Source organism: Topomyia yanbarensis, chromosome 1, assembly GCF_030247195.1.
Source record: "Topomyia yanbarensis strain Yona2022 chromosome 1, ASM3024719v1, whole genome shotgun sequence".
NCBI classification, from domain to species: domain Eukaryota; kingdom Metazoa; phylum Arthropoda; class Insecta; order Diptera; family Culicidae; genus Topomyia; species Topomyia yanbarensis.
This window is the reverse complement of record NC_080670.1, coordinates 212527592-212546464: the sequence shown is the minus strand read 5'-3', so window position 1 is coordinate 212546464 and position 18873 is coordinate 212527592. Positions and strand designations below refer to the sequence as shown.

Below are 18873 nucleotides of genomic sequence, written 5' to 3'. Positions count from 1 at the left end.
AATGAGCCGCCGACATTTGCAGCCCACTTTCCGAGTCCCTCCGGGAATATACAGGCATATATATCCCGCTGGCGAGGTCCCACGAGTAGCGATTTCCAAATCATGACGCCGAGCTCGGCTGGTCCCGGATATACATCTCCTACAACGCCAAGCATATGGGCTGAGTCTGAGCAACGATCCTCTGTAGGTTACCTAGGCATCCTCGCAGGCAATTTGTGTTCCTCTGGATAGTCAGTGTTATTGATTTGTTGGTTGAAGCGATGGAGTAGGGATCGAATTGGCACATACCATTTATCATTGGACACCGGTTCATGAGGGAAGGTGAACTATCAAAACCGAACCAAATTAAAGCGGATGCGAATAGCTCATGGACTAAGAGCATTCCTGAATTTTTTATCATGCAACAAGCAGTAACTTAGCTGGAAGATCATCGTCGGAATTCACGTTCGGAAGACAAAATCAATCGCAGGAAATACCCACGATTAACGAACCAGAAAGGCTCTCTTTCTTTACTTACTCATTCGATTATTTATAGCGTAAACTTTCCAATATTGCTTCAGTGTATCGGAAGACCCTGATTTCGACTAGTATATTATGCTAAGAGTTAAGGAACAAAATCATAAGGGGTTGAGTTACTAACGAAAGAGAAAGTAAACAAAGAGAAAATGTCACTTGCAGATAGGATCTTTTGACATGTGTAGCTAGATATGTTTACACCCGCACACTATTAAGGCGGGTTGTTGGCGGGTTACGGCGGGTTGTCCAGAACAATGTTTCAGTAGCCTACCGCTCGCCCGCATATTTTTTAACCCGCCAAGTCGCCATTTCGTTGACTGGGACAATGTTGAAAATCGCGCCATCTGTATGTGAACGCCATTACATTCCTACACTGTCGATTAGCTGCATTAGCAGTCTGCTTTCATCGACAAGCCAGAGCTGTGCAATCTTATTCTGTCTTCATTGAAAGGATATAAAAAGGTTTAGAAAATCTAGACAAGTATCTTAAAGTTCAGTAGGGAAATAGATAAAGTGAATTCTTGTTCGAGTGCGATTTTGATTTAAGGTAAAGATTTCCGACGCTGGAATTAGACGCAGATTCCGTGTTCCAGGAGCCATACTTACCATCTTCGAGGAATTCTAACTGCGTTTCTGACTGTACCTGGAAATAAATGGACGATGATCCGTACCTACTCTCGCTGTGTTCTTCTCTCAGGTTTTTTTTTCGGAAAATGTCTGTTCTCTGTGATCAATTTGTGAATGGAAATTGCTGAGCAGTTGTGAAGTATTTACTAATTGCCGTCTTTCTTGAATGTTTTGCGTGAAATTTAAATCAAAATGTTCTCTTTTTCGAGGGAAAACAGTGTCAATTTGAAGGAAGTAGAAAGTATCATTGGCGATTTAGTCTGGACTTTTCGGATGCTGCTCAGAAATTAAAATGATTTCGAAGAGTTCAAAAGTTATTGAATTCTTTATTCAGATAATTTTTTCTCACATATTTATTAAAATATGTTTTACTAAAAGAAAGATTTAAATTCTAATTAGCTATTGCATTATTTGATTAGTTTATTGTCGTTTTTTTACTATACATGTATGCATTTAAAAAATCTAGCAACGGCTATCAGTTCATTTGACTTGATCATCACACGATCTCGTCAGTTATTGTCATAAAGTATATCAGTGATAGATATTTATTACTAGCATTATTTCTGATCTTTTCAAGACAGTCGTTCGTATTTGTAAAGATATCATTGATTGATACGTGATTCATTTAATTTATACTGATTTCGTTTTTGGATCCGAATCAGAGTAGGCTCGCCCTCATACTTGCAAACTACATACATTTTTAGCTTTTTTGACAGACCGACTACCCTGATCCGGATTCTAAAACCTATTGGGAATTGTGAATACTTTCATCATGACTGCTTTTTTCATTGTAGAAACTGGTTTACCATATAGGTTACAAGGTGGATGCTGGTAGCACATGTATCGGAAAGGACACCTGTGTTAGTTGAAAAACCAACGTTCGAGATTTTCACAGTACAAGGTACACCCCCACGAGATAGAAGAACGAAAAATCGAGAGGATGCGACGACCACAATAATGGCGAAAAAAGATAAGGTTTTGCTATACTACACTCAGAATCCTGCGTGGACCGCAGTAGGCGCTGTGCTTAGTTATGTCAAATATTCTAAAACGACCTAGTTTTGAAGAGATAAGCTAAATCATTTGAACAAATTACTTCAAGAAGAGAGTGGAACTGAATAACAGTGACATTTCGGCTCATACTCAAAACTGGCATCTCGAAGCAACCGTTTGTTGACAGTTTGAAGACGTCGCTTCGTTGAAATAGAGTGAATAATTCAACCCGTTACAAAGATAAGTGCTAACCGGATAAGGACTTTCCCAAGTATTTTTTCTAATTCAACCCCGTTAAATTTCACGGTTCTAAGACTACATGTCTAATACCAATGCAAAGATACCACAGAATAGACGTGGGAAAAATAAACCGTAATGAATTTTTAAGACTCGCTTCAAAATGGTGAAATGCTACATAGAAACATTGCGGACTGGGACGGATAAAAATTCATACATACAGAAATTGACTCAAGAGACAGAAGCTTAAGATAGACACGCTTAAGCGGCGACAGTTTTGAGCTAACCTGCCATAATATAAAGACTGCTAGTATATATCTTTATTCCACTAGTTTTGGCATTCATGGAGAAGAACTCTAAACCTTCAGTGTCGGTTGTTGTAAAAAAGAAGGTGAAAAAGTTGGTGAAAACAAAAAAGAAAACAAAAGAAAATAAACAATTCTGACTTCAAACTCATAATTAAGGACAAACTTTAGAGTTTCTCGGCCCCGACGTCGAAGCCGATAGCGCTGATTGCTATCCAGTCGTTCTAGTGTCTTATTTACTACATCTGCTTGCCTCCGCGAATCTATACTAGAGACTACTAATATTTCGCAGTGATAATATCACGTGTCAAAAAATTCGCTTGATGCGAGAGTGATACAGAAAATTTTATAGAAATTGAATCAAATCGCAGTAGGTTGGTGCAGTGACAGTTCGCCTACGAATAGGAAAAAGAAATCATTGAGAAATATCGGTGTCAACACCAGAGTGCTTTTTCTACAAGAATCAGTGATGAAAAGTTTCCAGTTCAAAACACCATCAACGAAAAGTTTTAAACGGTACAAACACAGTGTTTAGGACGATTTATCTACGAGTAGGAAATAGAAATTGTTGAGAAAGTTTTGCAAGCATTTGATAAGAATCCGTGAAAACAGTTCCCAGTCGAAAGTGCTAACTGTAAACAGCTTTCAAATGAATACTGTGAGTGTTCGAGTAGCTGACCTTCAGTTCCAGGGAGCAAAACCGTGCTCTTGTTTATAGAAGATTAAGTGTAGTGGTTAGATTAAAGACGTTGTTACGCCCGTAAAACGCAGGAAGTTAGGGCTGTGGCGCTAGTAAAGAAAAAAATATATAAATTTGTTCAAGTAAAAGAATTACAATAAAAGAATATTTGTGCAGCGCCCATAGTTTTCGGCCAGCATCAACCCTGGAAAATTTCTCCAAGTGGTGCACCATGGAAGCTAATTTCCTGGGTTACATCACCAGCTACAGCCTTAAGCTAAGCTGATATTTTGATGCACTCGCGCTTTCCAAGCCATATGTTTACGGAAAAGAATAAACACTTTGTTTAATTAAACACAGTTTGTTGCTGCCAGCAGCAGACGGTGACGCTTTTGTAGAAAGTAAAGGCTTCCGAGTATGAGTCATAGTGAACTACTGATTCATCCACCGGGGTCTTTACCCTCGCGAGCGTGGAAAGAATGTTTTGTTTAGGTCTGAGACTCTCTCAGAGAGAAGTCTACACAGACGAAATGATAAAAGTCTTTTGCGTCAGATTGGAAGAGGTCAGTCGTAATAAGTTAGTTAGTGTTCGCGCGTAGCAGGCGCGCGCGTGCGAAAGTCAGCCAGTCGCAGGTCACATTACCGTAAAGCAAATATAGTGATCACGGTACTCATAATTCGGAATTGAAGAATATTGTAACAAGTGGGCATTTAAAGTAAACTGTGGAGAATTAAAACTATTCATACTATTCGAGGTGATTGTAATAAAACTGTGTTGAAAAAGGTAACTCCGAGGAAGTATTCCTACATTCTGGTGACAGCGGAAACTTAAAGCCGCAAAAGTGAAAGGCTAGGAAACGCCTAAAAACCTTGACCATAAGTGCAGTCACCTCGACTAGATTCGTGAAAAGCAGAAATGACGGTAGGCCTAATTTTAACCCACGTCCAGATATTTGAGTCAGAAATTTTTGCCCCAACCTAAAGCAGCAAATGTAACAATTTGTAAATAGTGTAAATAATACGTAAGCTGCTATGTTCATTTAGTTCTGAGTCGCATATGCTATGTTGACTGAAAAGATTGACTTTATTTTCCGTTGTCGTCGGTCGTCTAAGTTGAGACAATTTTACAGCGCTGTGCATTAACCTCATCAAATCGGTAGCGGTAATATCACGTGTCGAACGTTTTGCGGAATTCGGGAGTCCAAAAAAGCGAGCTCCAGCAAGTACCAGTACAGAACGAAAAACAGTCGTAGCCGGTAAACTCGTTTTGAAGATGGCAACTAGAATGGAAATAGTCAAACTTTTGACGACGTAAAAACGTTAAGGGTGGCCTACTGTGATTAGTATGACTTTTATCTATCTTGCGTCAAATTGAAGGGAATGTTTCTATATCCAAAATAGCTCATCAGATCGTAAGCAGCAGCTTATGATGGATCCGAAAAATGTCCCAGAAATCATAAAGATCCGATCTGGTGTACCGAGAGTTGCTTCACGAACTGCACTAATTGAGGTGCCCGATTCCTTGGAAAACCTCGTAAGCAGTTAAAAGTTATGTTGGTCCAGAATTTAGGTTGTTTGAAAACACCTAGCCAGAGTAGGTACCGTTAGTGATATCCAGTAAAGACCGACGAACGCACGCAAGTGCAACAAATGATGCCGTGACCAGGATAATACGAATAGGAAATAGAAAATATTGAGAAAGCGCAGTGATTGGTTAATCAGTTTCCTCAATTTTTTTTATGGAAAATCTAAAACGACCTAGCTTTGAAGAGATGGCAAAATACATAACGTCTAAAACTACATTATGAATTGGCCATCGTCGAACTTGCTGAAGTGAGAAATGGTGAGTCTCGAGGGATGCGGGTTCGAATCTCGCTTCGGGGGGAATTTTTTTCACATAATTGCATTCGCTTCCCTCATCATTACCATTTCGATCAGTTTTCCCCATTTGGATACCAACGGGGAAGTCTTAAATTCGGGCTATACTTTTTTGTGCACAAAATGGGCCAAATCTCATTGAATTCTTTGATCATTTGCCTATTCAGATAGACTTTTAATTCAATTAGAATTCAATTGAATTTTAAAAACATTGTTCCTTTGATTTCCTCGGTGTGCGTTGAAACGGTGTGCTAGTTATGGTTGCTGTTAAATAAAAAAAACCAGTCCTGTTATAGCACTGACACGTAGCGATCTGGCTTTGATACATTACGAGGGTTGTCTGAGTAATGATAGTCCCTTCGTTTTGAGTTTATTAAGTCAGATGGGAAGGGATTGATCGGGCCCGCTGCGCGTCATTGGAAATCAGAAGAACCATCATATATCTAGCTGGAGACTCGAGATTTTGAATCTGTAAAAGAAGTATTAACGAACTGGTGGCGTTACCTAACCCGGAAAAGATCCATAATTAAATCAGAGTCAGGTTACTCAGCAGTGTTTCAGAAGGCAGACACTCACGACGACTTATCCATGCAACAAATTACGATCAAAAACAAACTAATTCCTCAACCAGAAACTTGGCACCAGATTGACAACGCGATTCTCAACAACTGGAAAGCAACGATTTTGCAAACCATTCCCTATTTTATCATGAAACATAATTAGCGCATCCCATAAGTTTTCGGCAGTGGCCCAGAATCGTACATAGTTCCTACATCAGCAAAACGACCATTCGGTAGCAAGCAAAGCAACGACACACGGACTCAGCGAGCCTTAGCAGTTGTTGCCTTGCAAAATAGCCTACATAGCAGAGCGATAGGGATTAGGGGCTTTAGGTTCAATCATAATTGACTTGGAATAAAGCATTCAGTTGAAGTTAGACTTCAGTTGTGAAAAGACGTTTTTCAATTTTTTAACAATTAAGATTAGATGGTATGTCTCATTACTTGTATATATAAGTTACAACCAATCTTTCAGCCATAACAAAACACCCGCCGAGCAGAATAAATCCCTTAACTAAACGATCATCGCCATCGACGTTGAAGTGCACATAATTGCTGCCAAAGCATATCGCTACCGTCTTGCTGCGGCCACACGAATCAGATAGGGTTAATTGAAGACTCAGCAAATATGTCGAGTAGGGAATCTAAGTCAGAAGAATAAAATATTAAATTGAAATAGAATTTGAAAGAAATCGCACTAGGCTGGTAGCATGTGTGTAATTGTTGGTGTCGCATACGCTGAAGTAATAAAACTCTTAATAAAACATCTTCAAATCTAGTGTACATCCTACATGGCGACCGTGACAGTGTCGCGAACCAAATGAAATGAAAAGGTGTGCGATAGACAAAACACAAAATTGAACATAGGTGAACATTAAGTAATACAGATAAATCACTTCGTGTCGGACCGTAACGCAGTTTCCGAAAACGGAGGCAAGTCTACAAAGGGTTTTTTTTTAAGAAGTCAAACTAAAATTATTACCATAGTGTATCACGGTTCGGCGAAAGACGCAATTCGGCGAAGAAACGGCCGAGTTATTAGAATTGGAGCCGAGGGCGTGACACTCTTTTATAAAAATAAAAATATTTCACCTGGTTTTATATCTGTTTATATGCTGGATTCTTTTCCCGGGGCAAAAATAATATTCCGTAGTGATAATATCACGTGTCAAAAATTTCACTTCGTAGAGAATTTGAGTCAGATCGTAGCAGGCTGGCAGGCGGTAGTATTTATGACAGTTACCATGCAAATAGGAAATAGAAATCATTGAGAAAGTTCAGATTCCAGTAGACTGAATCAGTGATGAAACGTTCACCAACGACAACAAACAGTTTTCAGCGGTAAAATAGTGATCGTGACAGTTCCCGTACTAATAGGAAGTAGAAATCATTGAGAATTTTTTAGATTCGACCATCACTAAAAATCGATTCACACCACGTCGACCAGTTGTGCCATGTCAGTCAGGTTGTTAAATAGGAATCGATCGCGAATCGATCAGTCAGTTTTAGATAGTGTGTTAATTGGTGATTTCATTTGTAGTTTCTACAGTTAATGATTCAATATACTTTTTGTAATAGACCTGGTGGTTTAAAATAACTGGTGCAGCCGGTCGGTATCTGTTTAGAAGTGCTTGGAAAACAGTGTAAAAACTTGAATTCGTAAATCTGAGTTGAAGCAGGTCGGTGAGTAGTTTGATCCAGATCAAGTGAAAACATCCAGAGTCATCATGGTTTGGTTGTGGTTGGAGTTGATTTTTTCTGTTACAACACCCTTCGTTTTTATATGTAGTTGTATTAGCTGGCCCTAGAGATAAGAAAAATGTACACCTCTAACACTATAAAAAGTCAGCCAAACTGATTCAGGCGAAAAAATTCAAATTTTTCACATAGGAAAAAGAGTATTACAAAATTGTAGTGAACGGTTGTGTGTTTTTCAAAAATAATAGAAATAGAACTTAAAAAGAAATTACAGTGGAAGGTTAAATTTTTTTTTGGCACTCATGTGCAGCGCCCATAGTTTTCGGCCAGCATCAACCCTGGAAAATTTCTCCAAGTGGTGCACCATGGAAGCTAATTTCCTGGGTTACATCACCAGCTACAGCCTTAAGCTAAGCTGATATTTTGATGCACTCGCGCTTTCCAAGCCATACGCTTACGGAAAAGAATAAACACTTTGTTTAATTAAACACAGTTTGTTGCTGCCAGCAGCAGACGGCGACGCTATTATAGAAAGTAAAGGCTTCCGAGTATGAGTCATAGTGAACTACTGATTCATCCACCGGGGTCTTTACTCTCGCGAGCGTGGAAAGAATGTTTTGTTTAGGTCTGAGACTCTCTCAGAGAGAAGTCTACACAGACGAAATGATAAAAGTCTTTTGCGTCAGATTAGAAGTAGTCAGTCATTGTAGTCCGTCGTGGAAGTCGGTCGCGGAACTCAGTCGTATTAAGGCAAGTAAGTGAGCCGCAAGTAGTCAGTCGTAAAAAGTCGTATTAAGGCAAGTAAGTGAGCCGCAAGTAGTCAGTCGTAAAAAGTCGTATTAAGGCAAGTAAGTGAGCCGCAAGTAGTCAGTCGTAAAAAGTCGTATTAAGGCAAGTAAGTGAGCCGCAAGAGGTCAGTCATTGTAGTCCGTCGTGGAAGTCGGTCGCGGAACTCAGTCGTATTAAGGCAAGTAAGTGAGCCGCAAGAGGTCAGTCATTGTAGTCCGTCGTGGAAGTCGGTCGCGGAACTCAGTCGTATTAAGGGAAGTAAGTGAGCCGCAAGTAGTCAGTCATTGTAGTCCGTCGTGGAAGCCGGTCGCGGAACTCAGTTGTATTAAGGCAGTGGCCACCGTCGGCCGCGTCTGTACACATGTAACAACATGCTTCCTAATTTCTCGTTTTACTCTTAAATGTGTGATGTAATTTTTGAATGGCCTAATAAAAGGGTTTTATAGTCGTAAAAAGTCGTATTAAGGCAAGTAAGTGAGCCGCAAGTAGTCAGTCGTATTAAGGCAGTGGCCACCGTCGGCCGCGTCTGTACACATGCGACCTTTGGTCATATGATGACGACTTTTCGAGAAACATGTAGAGTATCGTTAAAAATAATATTCCGTAGTGATAATATCACGGTTCGAACGCAGTTCAACTCAAACTAGGATAAACTATAGAATTTCTTCGAAACTGCAGCGTTTGGTTACCTTGGAATTAACTCCCCGCAAATATTCTAAAACGACCTAGTTTTGAAGAGAGCAGCAAATTCGTCGCGCTTTCGTATACGAATTGTAAATAGAAATATATAGAGAAATTTCAGTGGCTGAACAGTGCTTGATCTGGATCAAGAGAACCATCCGGGATTGTATCTGTACCTTACAGCAGTAATACAATACTTAATTCAATAAAAGAACAAGGAATGCAAAATAACGGCAATAGCTTTGGTATCCAGATGGCTTCAGGTCTCTGTCAATAAACAGAAGAAAAAAATGTTGGTCGATCAACCTAAAGTAGAAATGACTGACGATCTGGAGATACATCGACGACATCTAGATAGTCAGCGAATTTTAACAACCGCTTCCATCCTCCAACGAGAAAGTAGCGGACAAGTTTAGCAATGTGAGTATAACTAATAACTCAACAACTTGGAAATTCTGAAATATTGCCAAATCGAATGAATCGAAAAACATCTCTTTCATGTCAAGCGCCAACATTTGGTCCTTCGAACCGGATAGGTGTGCGAGCGAAGCAGATGTAAACATTCACAAAAATAATATTCCGTAGTGATAATATCACGTGTCGAAGGCATTCTCTGTTTTGGCTATCGTTTGTCGAATGAATTGAAATAGAATTTGAAAGAAATCGCAGCAGGCTGAAGCCGTTGTTCACTGGCAGTTCGCATACGAATAGGAAATAGAAAATATTGAGAAAATTAGTATGATTTGAGTGGCAGAAGAAAACTACAAGGTCTCGTCGACATCACTCCATGCCCTGATCGGGTGATCAGGATTATTGCTGCTCCAGGATACGACACAAGCCACGGAATTCAGTATTTCTAGAGGAGATTTAGAAAAGAATACTTACCCTTGATAGCCGAGCGACCGAAATGGAATCTGGAGGCGAAACCACTAAAGGCGGACGGCATAGTTATCATCGAAGACAAGAAAAGCAATTACAGTCGATGGCTAAAGAGAGGCGTAGTCGAAGCACACCCTCTGTAGACGTGGCTGTACTAGATGTTTATCAGGAAAAAGACGAAGAGCTAACCACCACGAAAAACGTTTTATCTATCTTCCAGGACGAGCCAGGCCCAGAACCCACAATAAATACGAGAGAGATGGTATCTACAAAAGGGTAAAAAACCACGGGAAAAAGACGACAGAAACGAAGGATAAAATGCGGGCGCAAGGAATAACCGCGACGACCAAGTACGTCGCGGTATCCTCGGACGCATCCTTCACGGACTAATCCACGTCCCAAACCCAAAAAGTTGCAATATAAATTGAACATAAGGTACCTGTCACTACTAATGATGATCATCTTCATGAAAAGTAAACGGGCTTATCGCCTATGAATCAAAGCGCGACATGGCGAACAGTGCCAGTCGATTCGCGTTGTGACTAAGTCCCAGCTAAGGGACTTAGAGAGAAAAATTTTATTTTCAAGTGAAAAGTTTAAAAGCGACATGGCGAATCGTCCCGTATTGTGACTAAATCCCAAGCAAAGAGACTTAGAAAAACTTAAGTAAAAAGTTTAAGTGCGACATGGCGAACAGTGCCAGCCGCCTAGCATTGTAACTAATTTCCAAAGTGGCAAGAAAAAAAAGGGACTGCAAGTGACATTAAGAACAATTTGCAAAGTAGCAAAAGGTACAAAAATGAACTTTCTAACAAATGGAACCACAAGTGCGTAAAGTTTTCTGCGTTAAAATACAAAACTAAACACCTGTGAGAACAAAATGGGTTGGTTCTCAGCCGACGACACGGCGTCATCAAATATAATCTTCGAGGGAAGCGAAACCCAAACATGGGCGATGATTATTCTAGCAGCTTCAGCAGCAGTGTTCATCCTAGGCAAGGTGATTTACAAATTAAACAACGTGCACACGGAGAGGATGGCAGAACGCGCAACGAGGAGGATCGAGGCGCAAGCCTAAAATAAATCAAGGTAGATAATTAATTACAAAAATATAGATAATTAATAACCCGAGAAAAAAATGTATTGAGATTGATTTGAGATAATATCCATTCCCGATCCGATTTGGGTTAGTACAGTCCGTATTCGCTAACATTACCGCAATAGATAGTAGGTGGAAATTTGCTGAAGATGGCAGTAATTTTCCCTGCTGACGGACCGATATTTATTGATGCTGCACCTGTTCTACGTGTGCTACTCGACATTTTTTCGATAAGTTTCAAAACTTTTTACATGAACATGTTTTTACAGACAGACGAAAAAGAATTAGATTATTTATCAAGACGCTACACCATTTTGTTATCTAAAACTGTTTTCAGATTCAGCTCTACGAAGTTATTGTTTTATTCACTTTTCTTTCTTATTTCAGATAAACCAACAAGACTAAAGCGTTTCGCGTAGAACCAAACCTTTCTCGTATCTAGAAAGACTGGCCACGCGACTGCGAAAGGTCAGACGACCCAAAAACGTTTGCACCATCAAAAAAAAACCTCAAAGTTAGACTCATCCGCCAACATTGGCCCTTCGAACCGGATAAACGTTTGCTCAGACATCGAAGAAAATAGTCACAAAAATAATATTCCGTAGTGATAATATCACGCGTCGAAAGCTTGTTTCCGAATTGCAGTAAACGGCAGTAGGCTGGCGTCGTGTTGCTTTGACAGAAAAAGCATACGAATAGGAAATAGAAAATATTGAGAAATGGTAGGGGATGGTAAATTTTGTCAATGCCGTACACAAGAATCGACGAACACTTGGAACACATTTTCCTCACTACTCTTGCTACGAAGAATCGTGTAGTATAGGAAATGAGCCGAAGAAAAGTGCAATTCAAGAAGAGTCTCTGTGGAAAAAAGTAACTTAAATAAAGGTGTGCTCGCTGTCAAATATAATTACCATCGGTTGCATCTGATTGACTAGCTCACAGATTGGCAGTGAATGAAGTGTACTGTAGAGATCCCAACAAAAAATCAATAATACTTGAAGATGATGCTAGACGAAAACAAATTAGACTCATATTCGGACTGCGTGGCAGAAAAATCGCTTCGAGAAGAAGGTCACGAAAAAGACTGATCGGCCGAGAACCACCAAATGAGGGAGCTACCGGATGGTCGTGTTCAAATAACGTTAGAAACACGCCAACAGGTCGTTCGATTTAGCCAGCTGATGACGAAGACGACAGAATGATGTCAGCAGAAGTCAGATAAGCGCGCACACTATTAATCGTTCCCGATTTGATTTCGGTCAGTCCAGTCCATATTCTCTAACATTACCCGAATAGAGGGTAGGTGGAAATTTGCCGAAGGTGGCAGTAATTTTCCCGACTACGCGGATAATCTTTATTTAGGGAGCACCTGTTCTACGTGTGCTACTCGACAGTTTGTCGATAAGTTTCAAACTTTTTACATGAACATTTTTTCACAAAAAAACGGGAGTAGTTTGTTAATCAAGAAGTTATCGTTTAGCTATCGTAGGTTGTTTTAGATTTATTAATCTTTCAATCTTTTTATTTCAGATGAACTGACAAGACTGTGGAGCGCTTCGCGCAGGACTAAGCCATTTTCGTATCTCAAATAAACAAAAGTATCAAATGTTTAGAATTGGACAATTGTCAAAATTTTTACATGAATTTTATTGCTGAGGAAGAGAAATCATATAGAGGACTATAGAAAGAGAGCTGTGCAAGCCAACCACACAACTAAACGACATTTAGACTAAGTGAGCGTGAGTTTTACTGCACCGCGAACCGAACAGTTTACCTCAATCCTAAGAGTCTAACTCATGCGCCAACACTGGCCCTTCGAACCGGATAAGCGTTTAGCCTGTTGTCGGTGAAAATAATCGTAAAAATAATATTCCGTAGTGATAATATCACGTGTCAAAAACTTTGTCCTGTTTACTTTCGTGGAAAAAAAATAAATAGAATTTGAAAAAAAAATCACAGCAGGCTGGTGGTGATGTTTCAGTGACATTTCGCATATGAATGAGAAATAGAAAATATTGAGCAATTGCAGTAAGGGGTTGTTTGTATCTCAAAAATAATAGAAATAGAACTTAAAAAGAAATTACAGTGGAAGGTTAACTTTTTTGGCACTCGTGCGACCTTTGGTCATATGATGACTTTTCGAGAAACATGAAGGCTAAAACTGGATCAGCCTAAACCAAAGATTAAAGCCACAGTCGGAACAGTCAAACCCGGTCTGTGTGATTGAAAATAGCGCCTCAGTAGCCCACAATCAATATGGCCTGAAGGTAGCAAGCAAGCAGACAAATCTCCCGGATAAGCCAAACGTTGAGGGAGAAACCAATGTAGACAAATACGTAAAGGACGTCGATATCAATGTAATCGATCGAGGGGTGGTACAACAAATAAATTCTAACCAGAATCGAGGAGCGAGGAATCGATAACAAAAAATTAACAACGTGAACGGAGAAGACAGAATCGAAACAATATGTATGAGCAAGCAACCATGGCCCAAGAAGACAACAATCTGCGGACAAAGAAGGATGTCACTTCTCAACCAATTGGAAATATCCTGCCGCACGAGGGGCCCGAAATCTGAATTCCGAGAACCATTACGCAACCGAGTCGAGGAGCCGAGAGCGGATGTAACGTTTGGAAGCAGGAAGATGTGCACACTAGGACCATCGTAAAGTTAGGATGTTAAGAAAATGTCAAATAATGATAGAAAATTGTAAATATTTGGTTTTGACAAAAGTAATAACAAATATTATTTATGTAATGGCAATCTTAGGAGTTAGGACACAAAAGACTTTTTGACACAAATTTTTCTAATGACCCGCGCAATCGTCTTGATGATGCGTCTCTCCGAGGCAACATCAAGCTCAGTAAGTAAGGGGGCATGCAGCGCCCATAGTTTTCGGCCAGCATCAACCCTGGAAAATTTCTCCAAGTGGTGCACCATGGAAGCTAATTTCCTGGGTTACATCACCAGCTACAGCCTTAAGCTAAGCTGATATTTTGATGCACTCGCGCTTTCCAAGCCATACGCTTACGGAAAAGAATAAACACTTTGTTTAATTAAACACAGTTTGTTGCTGCCAGCAGCAGACGGCGACGCTATTATAGAAAGTAAAGGCTTCCGAGTATGAGTCATAGTGAACTACTGATTCATCCACCGGGGTCTTTACTCTCGCGAGCGAGGAAAGAATGTTTTGTTTAGGTCTGAGACTCCCTCAGAGAGAAGTCTACACAGACGAAATGATAAGTCTTTTGAGTCAGTCGTGAAAAATTAATTAGGGTTCGCACGCGCAACAGGCGCGCTGGCGAAGAAGTCAGTCGTTGAAGTGAGTCGTCAAAAGTCAGTTAGTGACCGCACGGATAGCAGGCGTGCGCGAGTCGTAAGAAGTCAGTTGTTTGTGATAGCCCTCGCCCGGCCGCGTTAGGTCAGTCGGATAAGTAAAGACATATCAAGTATTCGAAAACCTGTGCGATATTTGTGCGAAAGAAAACGCAATAGCTTACGTCTGTAAGGAAAATCCACCCTGCTCCCGTCTTATAAAACCAGTGGCCACCGGCGGCCTACGCTTTATGAGTATCGTCAAAAATAATATTCCGTAGTGATAATATCACGGTTCGAATGCAGTTCCACGCAAACTAGGATAAACTATATAATTTTTTCGAAAGTACAGCGATTGGTTAGTTTGAACAAATACGAATTTCTAAAGCATATCCGAAATTGCTGGTGATCAGTTGTCTTGTGGTGGATACCAACCTACGTTTATTGGAAACATAAGCATTCCACACGAACATCCCGTCGCGAAGCGACTAACCAAGGCGTCAGCATAATCGAGTCTACTGCGCGACAACGATTATGCTGACCATATCAAAAAGTGTCGCGTAGCCACTGAAGCGACCTAGCCCATAGCTTAGGTTTAATGAAAATAAAATTCACCCTCAAGCGAACCGCCGGGTGGTATACTTATGAAATATCACAAGTGTCCGAGTTAAAAAGTAAGTGAGAAGAATATCTTTTCATGGTGATCCTGCCAGGAGTAATTTTAATCATTAGTCGAGCAGCAAATTGACCACCGTTCGTTATATTGTTCGTTGTTCCACGCAAATATTCTAAAACGACCTAGTTTTGAAGAGAGCAGCAAATTCATTGCCCATTCGTATACGAATTGTAAATAGAAATAAATATAGACAAAGTATCAGTGGCTAAGTCACAGGAAATTTTTATTAGGGCCCTAATGAGATAGGATTTGAAACAAATCACAGTAGGCTGGTGTTGCGCGTTAAATTTTAGTGACAGATCTCGTTTGAATAGGAAATAGAAACGATTGAGAAAATACAGATTTGGATTGTTTACAGCAAGGCAAGTCTCCATTGAATTATCTTCAGCAGCCGTAGGCTAAAGTTGGACCGTGCGTAGGATCTAGACACTTGGATATAATTTTATTCCCGGCTCGATCGGTCTTCGTTTTTCCTTAGTCTTCTTTTTTAAAAATCCCCTCGCATCGCTACTCATATTATTATATGTCGGTCAAGAATTTTAACTGTTTGAAAGCACCTAAGCAAAGCAGGTGCCGTAAGTGATCTCCTATAAATACCGACGAAACTCATGCAAGTGCAACAAATGATGCCGTGACCAGGATAAACACGAATAGGAAATAGAAAATATTGAAAAAATGCAATGGTTGGTTAAAGAGTTTCCGCGATCACTGTTGCCGGAAATCTTCTGAAACGAGCTAGCTTTGAAGAAATTGTGTTTTTGAAGTTCACCCTAAGAGAAACCATAACCTTTAACTAAGTGTAATAAAACCTTTACACGAACACAAGCGTAGTGCGCGAGTGTCTGGGTAGTGGACGAGAGGCCGCTAGCATCCTCCGAAATGTGAGTTTCCTCTAGGTTTCAATATCATGTCTCGTGAGAATTTCGCTGAGGGACTCTGGGAATCAGGTTGATACTAAGCAGAACATAGTGACAGCCGTTCGTTAGCACCTATAGAAAAATAGTAGCTTCAATTTCCGAAAAGTTACAGAGACTATTTTTCAAACTAAATTGTTTTCGGAATAACCTCAATCTAACAGAACCCATCGATGCACTGCCCATTTATGTTAACTTATATGGCGACCGTGACAATGTCTCAAAGTAATGAAAACGAACGATAGAATAATAACATATATGGCTGGCATCTTCAGTTTTCTATCTCGCGAGAGACAAACCCTTCTTTTTTGCGGCTGACTAACAATACCGATAAGTTTACTGCATAGCCATTTTAACAACAAATTTTGCAAAAAGGTATAGATAGATTACTTATTGTCGACAAAAGATGCAAAAAACTGCAGACATTCAGTACAACACAGCTATGAATGTATTAAGTTGATTAATTCACCGATTACAACGGACCTATTCTATGGCTAATCGTGCCAAGCGATCTAAGGTCTTTAAGGTTTCTTTAAGATAGACATTATCCAGTAGACATGAAACAGATAATAAACCAGTATTCTACAAGAATCGGAGAAGGTCACCATTACAGAAACTTGTTGTACTATCCAATAAGGAAACATTTGACGGTCACGATTTTTCAAGAGACCCAAAATACGACGACTGTCTTGGTTATTTTTAAAAGCTTGATTTGATTTAGAATATCTGAATTCTATGCTTAGATACAACACAAAAATAATATTGTACATTAGTTTTTTTTCTCGATTAATGGTAGATTTTAGAATTGTGTGCCACGTTTAAACTGTTTCACAACTAAACAACAGAAATAAGTTCTGACACGAATATTGAACCGAAAATATTGAATTATAAAAGTATCCTATCCTTAAAATATAGTATAACCTCAATCGATTTAAAAATGCCCCTGAAGCACGATACCTTGTTGGTGACGGAGTAGAGTTTGTGATGTGTGATGAGACTGCCTGTTTCCATCAGCGCAACGAGGACAAATTCACCATCTTTGTCATCCACGGTACTTACTTTCTATAGCTGGTAAGCACCATTTGCGTTCGAATGCAGCGATAGTCGTTTACACCCAAGAATCGCAGTTTGCTCTGAAGAGAATAGAAAAAAAAAACGAAAAGTTACGAATTCGTTAAAATAGAAAAATTATAATCGCCTTACCTGTAACTGATAGGTTATGAAAATGTTGTCATTCTCTCGATCAATCGCCTTCCTTTCAGCCAACAAAGCGGTTGGTAAATTCCCTTCAACACTCGAATGATGGTGTGGGATTTGTTTGTCACCAACCAAAACTAGTTCAAAATTCCGGATTGGCTCAATTGGAAACATCACGCTACTTCATTACTTGACCGGTTTCATTTTTACCTACCGAATCCAAGTAGGCTACTTCAACGGGCAATCGGCAATCGAAACTGCAACCAACATAGTGAAGGAATGTTTCGATTTTCGTCGAAAGCGAAAACCAGAATCCAAGCAACCCTGTTCTATTTCAAATGGTTTTTGTTGGTAATAATTAAATTAACTTCACGTTGCTCAACTGCATCTACGTCTGCACTGCAGACAGCGATGGCGACGGGAGCCATTTTGAAGGATAGAATTTTCTTCAGCTCAATGCGGCTTTTGGGGATCTTTTCGGCCACATTTCAGCTCATTGTAACCGACACTTTTTCACAGTTATTGAAGTGGGCTAACTGCAAGCTTCCAATCGGTTCAATTTATAATCGCACTCACTGCCACGATTATTCAATAGAAATCGCATTTGTTAAATGCACTTCACTAATCAATTTTCATTTCACATCTTGCTAGCGATTCCTTTCTTTTGGCATGGAATCCAACCTCCACTGTGCACCGTTTCACTGTTCACAGTCGAATGAAACATAACGACGACGAAACCGACTGCCAGGCAGCTTATGCCGAATTTTTGCTTCTCTTTTGACTGCGGCATTCGTCGGTGTGTTAGTGCACACGGAAACGAAAAACTACCTAAAATTGAGTTCCTTTGACTCAATCTCGTGGTATGGTGGGGGAACTTAAAATTAGGTAAACCGTGTGAAGGTAGTTTCCATTTAACCACGGCAAAAATTACAACTCATTGATAGGTTTTTTATACTCAAATTTAAGTTGAATTTACCTAATTTTGAGTTCAACCCAAACAACTCAAAAGTACCTTCCCCCACGGAAGACCTCGACTGAGTCGAATCTCTCTTTTTGTTTTTGACAACACTAATAAGTGCGAAAGCGAAGCACAACTCAAAAGTAAGTTAAAACAACTTTTCTGCAGGTTGTTTTATTTAACCGTGCAAGTCGGATGTGACAGCGCACACGGTTAATTTTTTTTAATCATTTAATGAATACAAAATACCTATCCACTACTTACCAAGAGAAAAACTGAATATTTGTTTTGAAATTTGACAAGTAGTTAATAGTGCTTGTCGTAAAGCAATGAAACTTCCGGCAACAAAAACCCATCAAGGCAGGCGACGCTCAAATAAACATGCCCGTCATTGAGTCAAGCGTGTTACCGGGACATGACTTCCTTTTTGTGATGAAAATAAAGTATGATTCAGGAAGAGATCGAAGTAAGCTACGGTAGTAGGCGCAAGGTAGCAATATTCGATGCGTAATGTTTGTGTCAATCTTCCTTCTTCCTTGTGTTAGAAACGATTGAATTTGCCCGCAATATAATTCAAAAGGGTCCGATCTTACAGTGTTATGTGCTGTCCTGCCAAATATTGGTTTCTTTGAACAATTCATGGCAAGTGTTTCCGGTGAAGTTTTCCTGCTTCAACTGGAGTTACTGGAAGAGGTTTCCTCCATGAAGCATCAAACTGTGTTACGTGGGAGTGGTCGAGCAACTATTGCAGACAGCCCCAAGGAATCGAAGACGAACCTGAATGATAAGGGAGTATTTCCATTTTTTTTCTTTTGACCATTGTTATTAGTTGTAGGGTAATTTCGGGAGAGCTGCCGAGTAGGGGTAA

General features: G+C 39.9%; 1 long non-coding RNA gene across 1 annotated transcript; it reads right to left on the bottom strand.

The window, feature by feature from the left end:
• Nucleotides 1-1478: 1478 nt before the first annotated feature.
• On the bottom strand, nucleotides 1479-17744 carry LOC131691584 (uncharacterized). The gene is made up of 2 exons (XR_009305810.1): nucleotides 17054-17744; nucleotides 1479-16983 (listed from the first exon to the last, which is right to left on the bottom strand). It is a non-coding gene; the product is annotated as an uncharacterized LOC131691584 (long non-coding RNA).
• Nucleotides 17745-18873: the final 1129 nt, after the last annotated feature.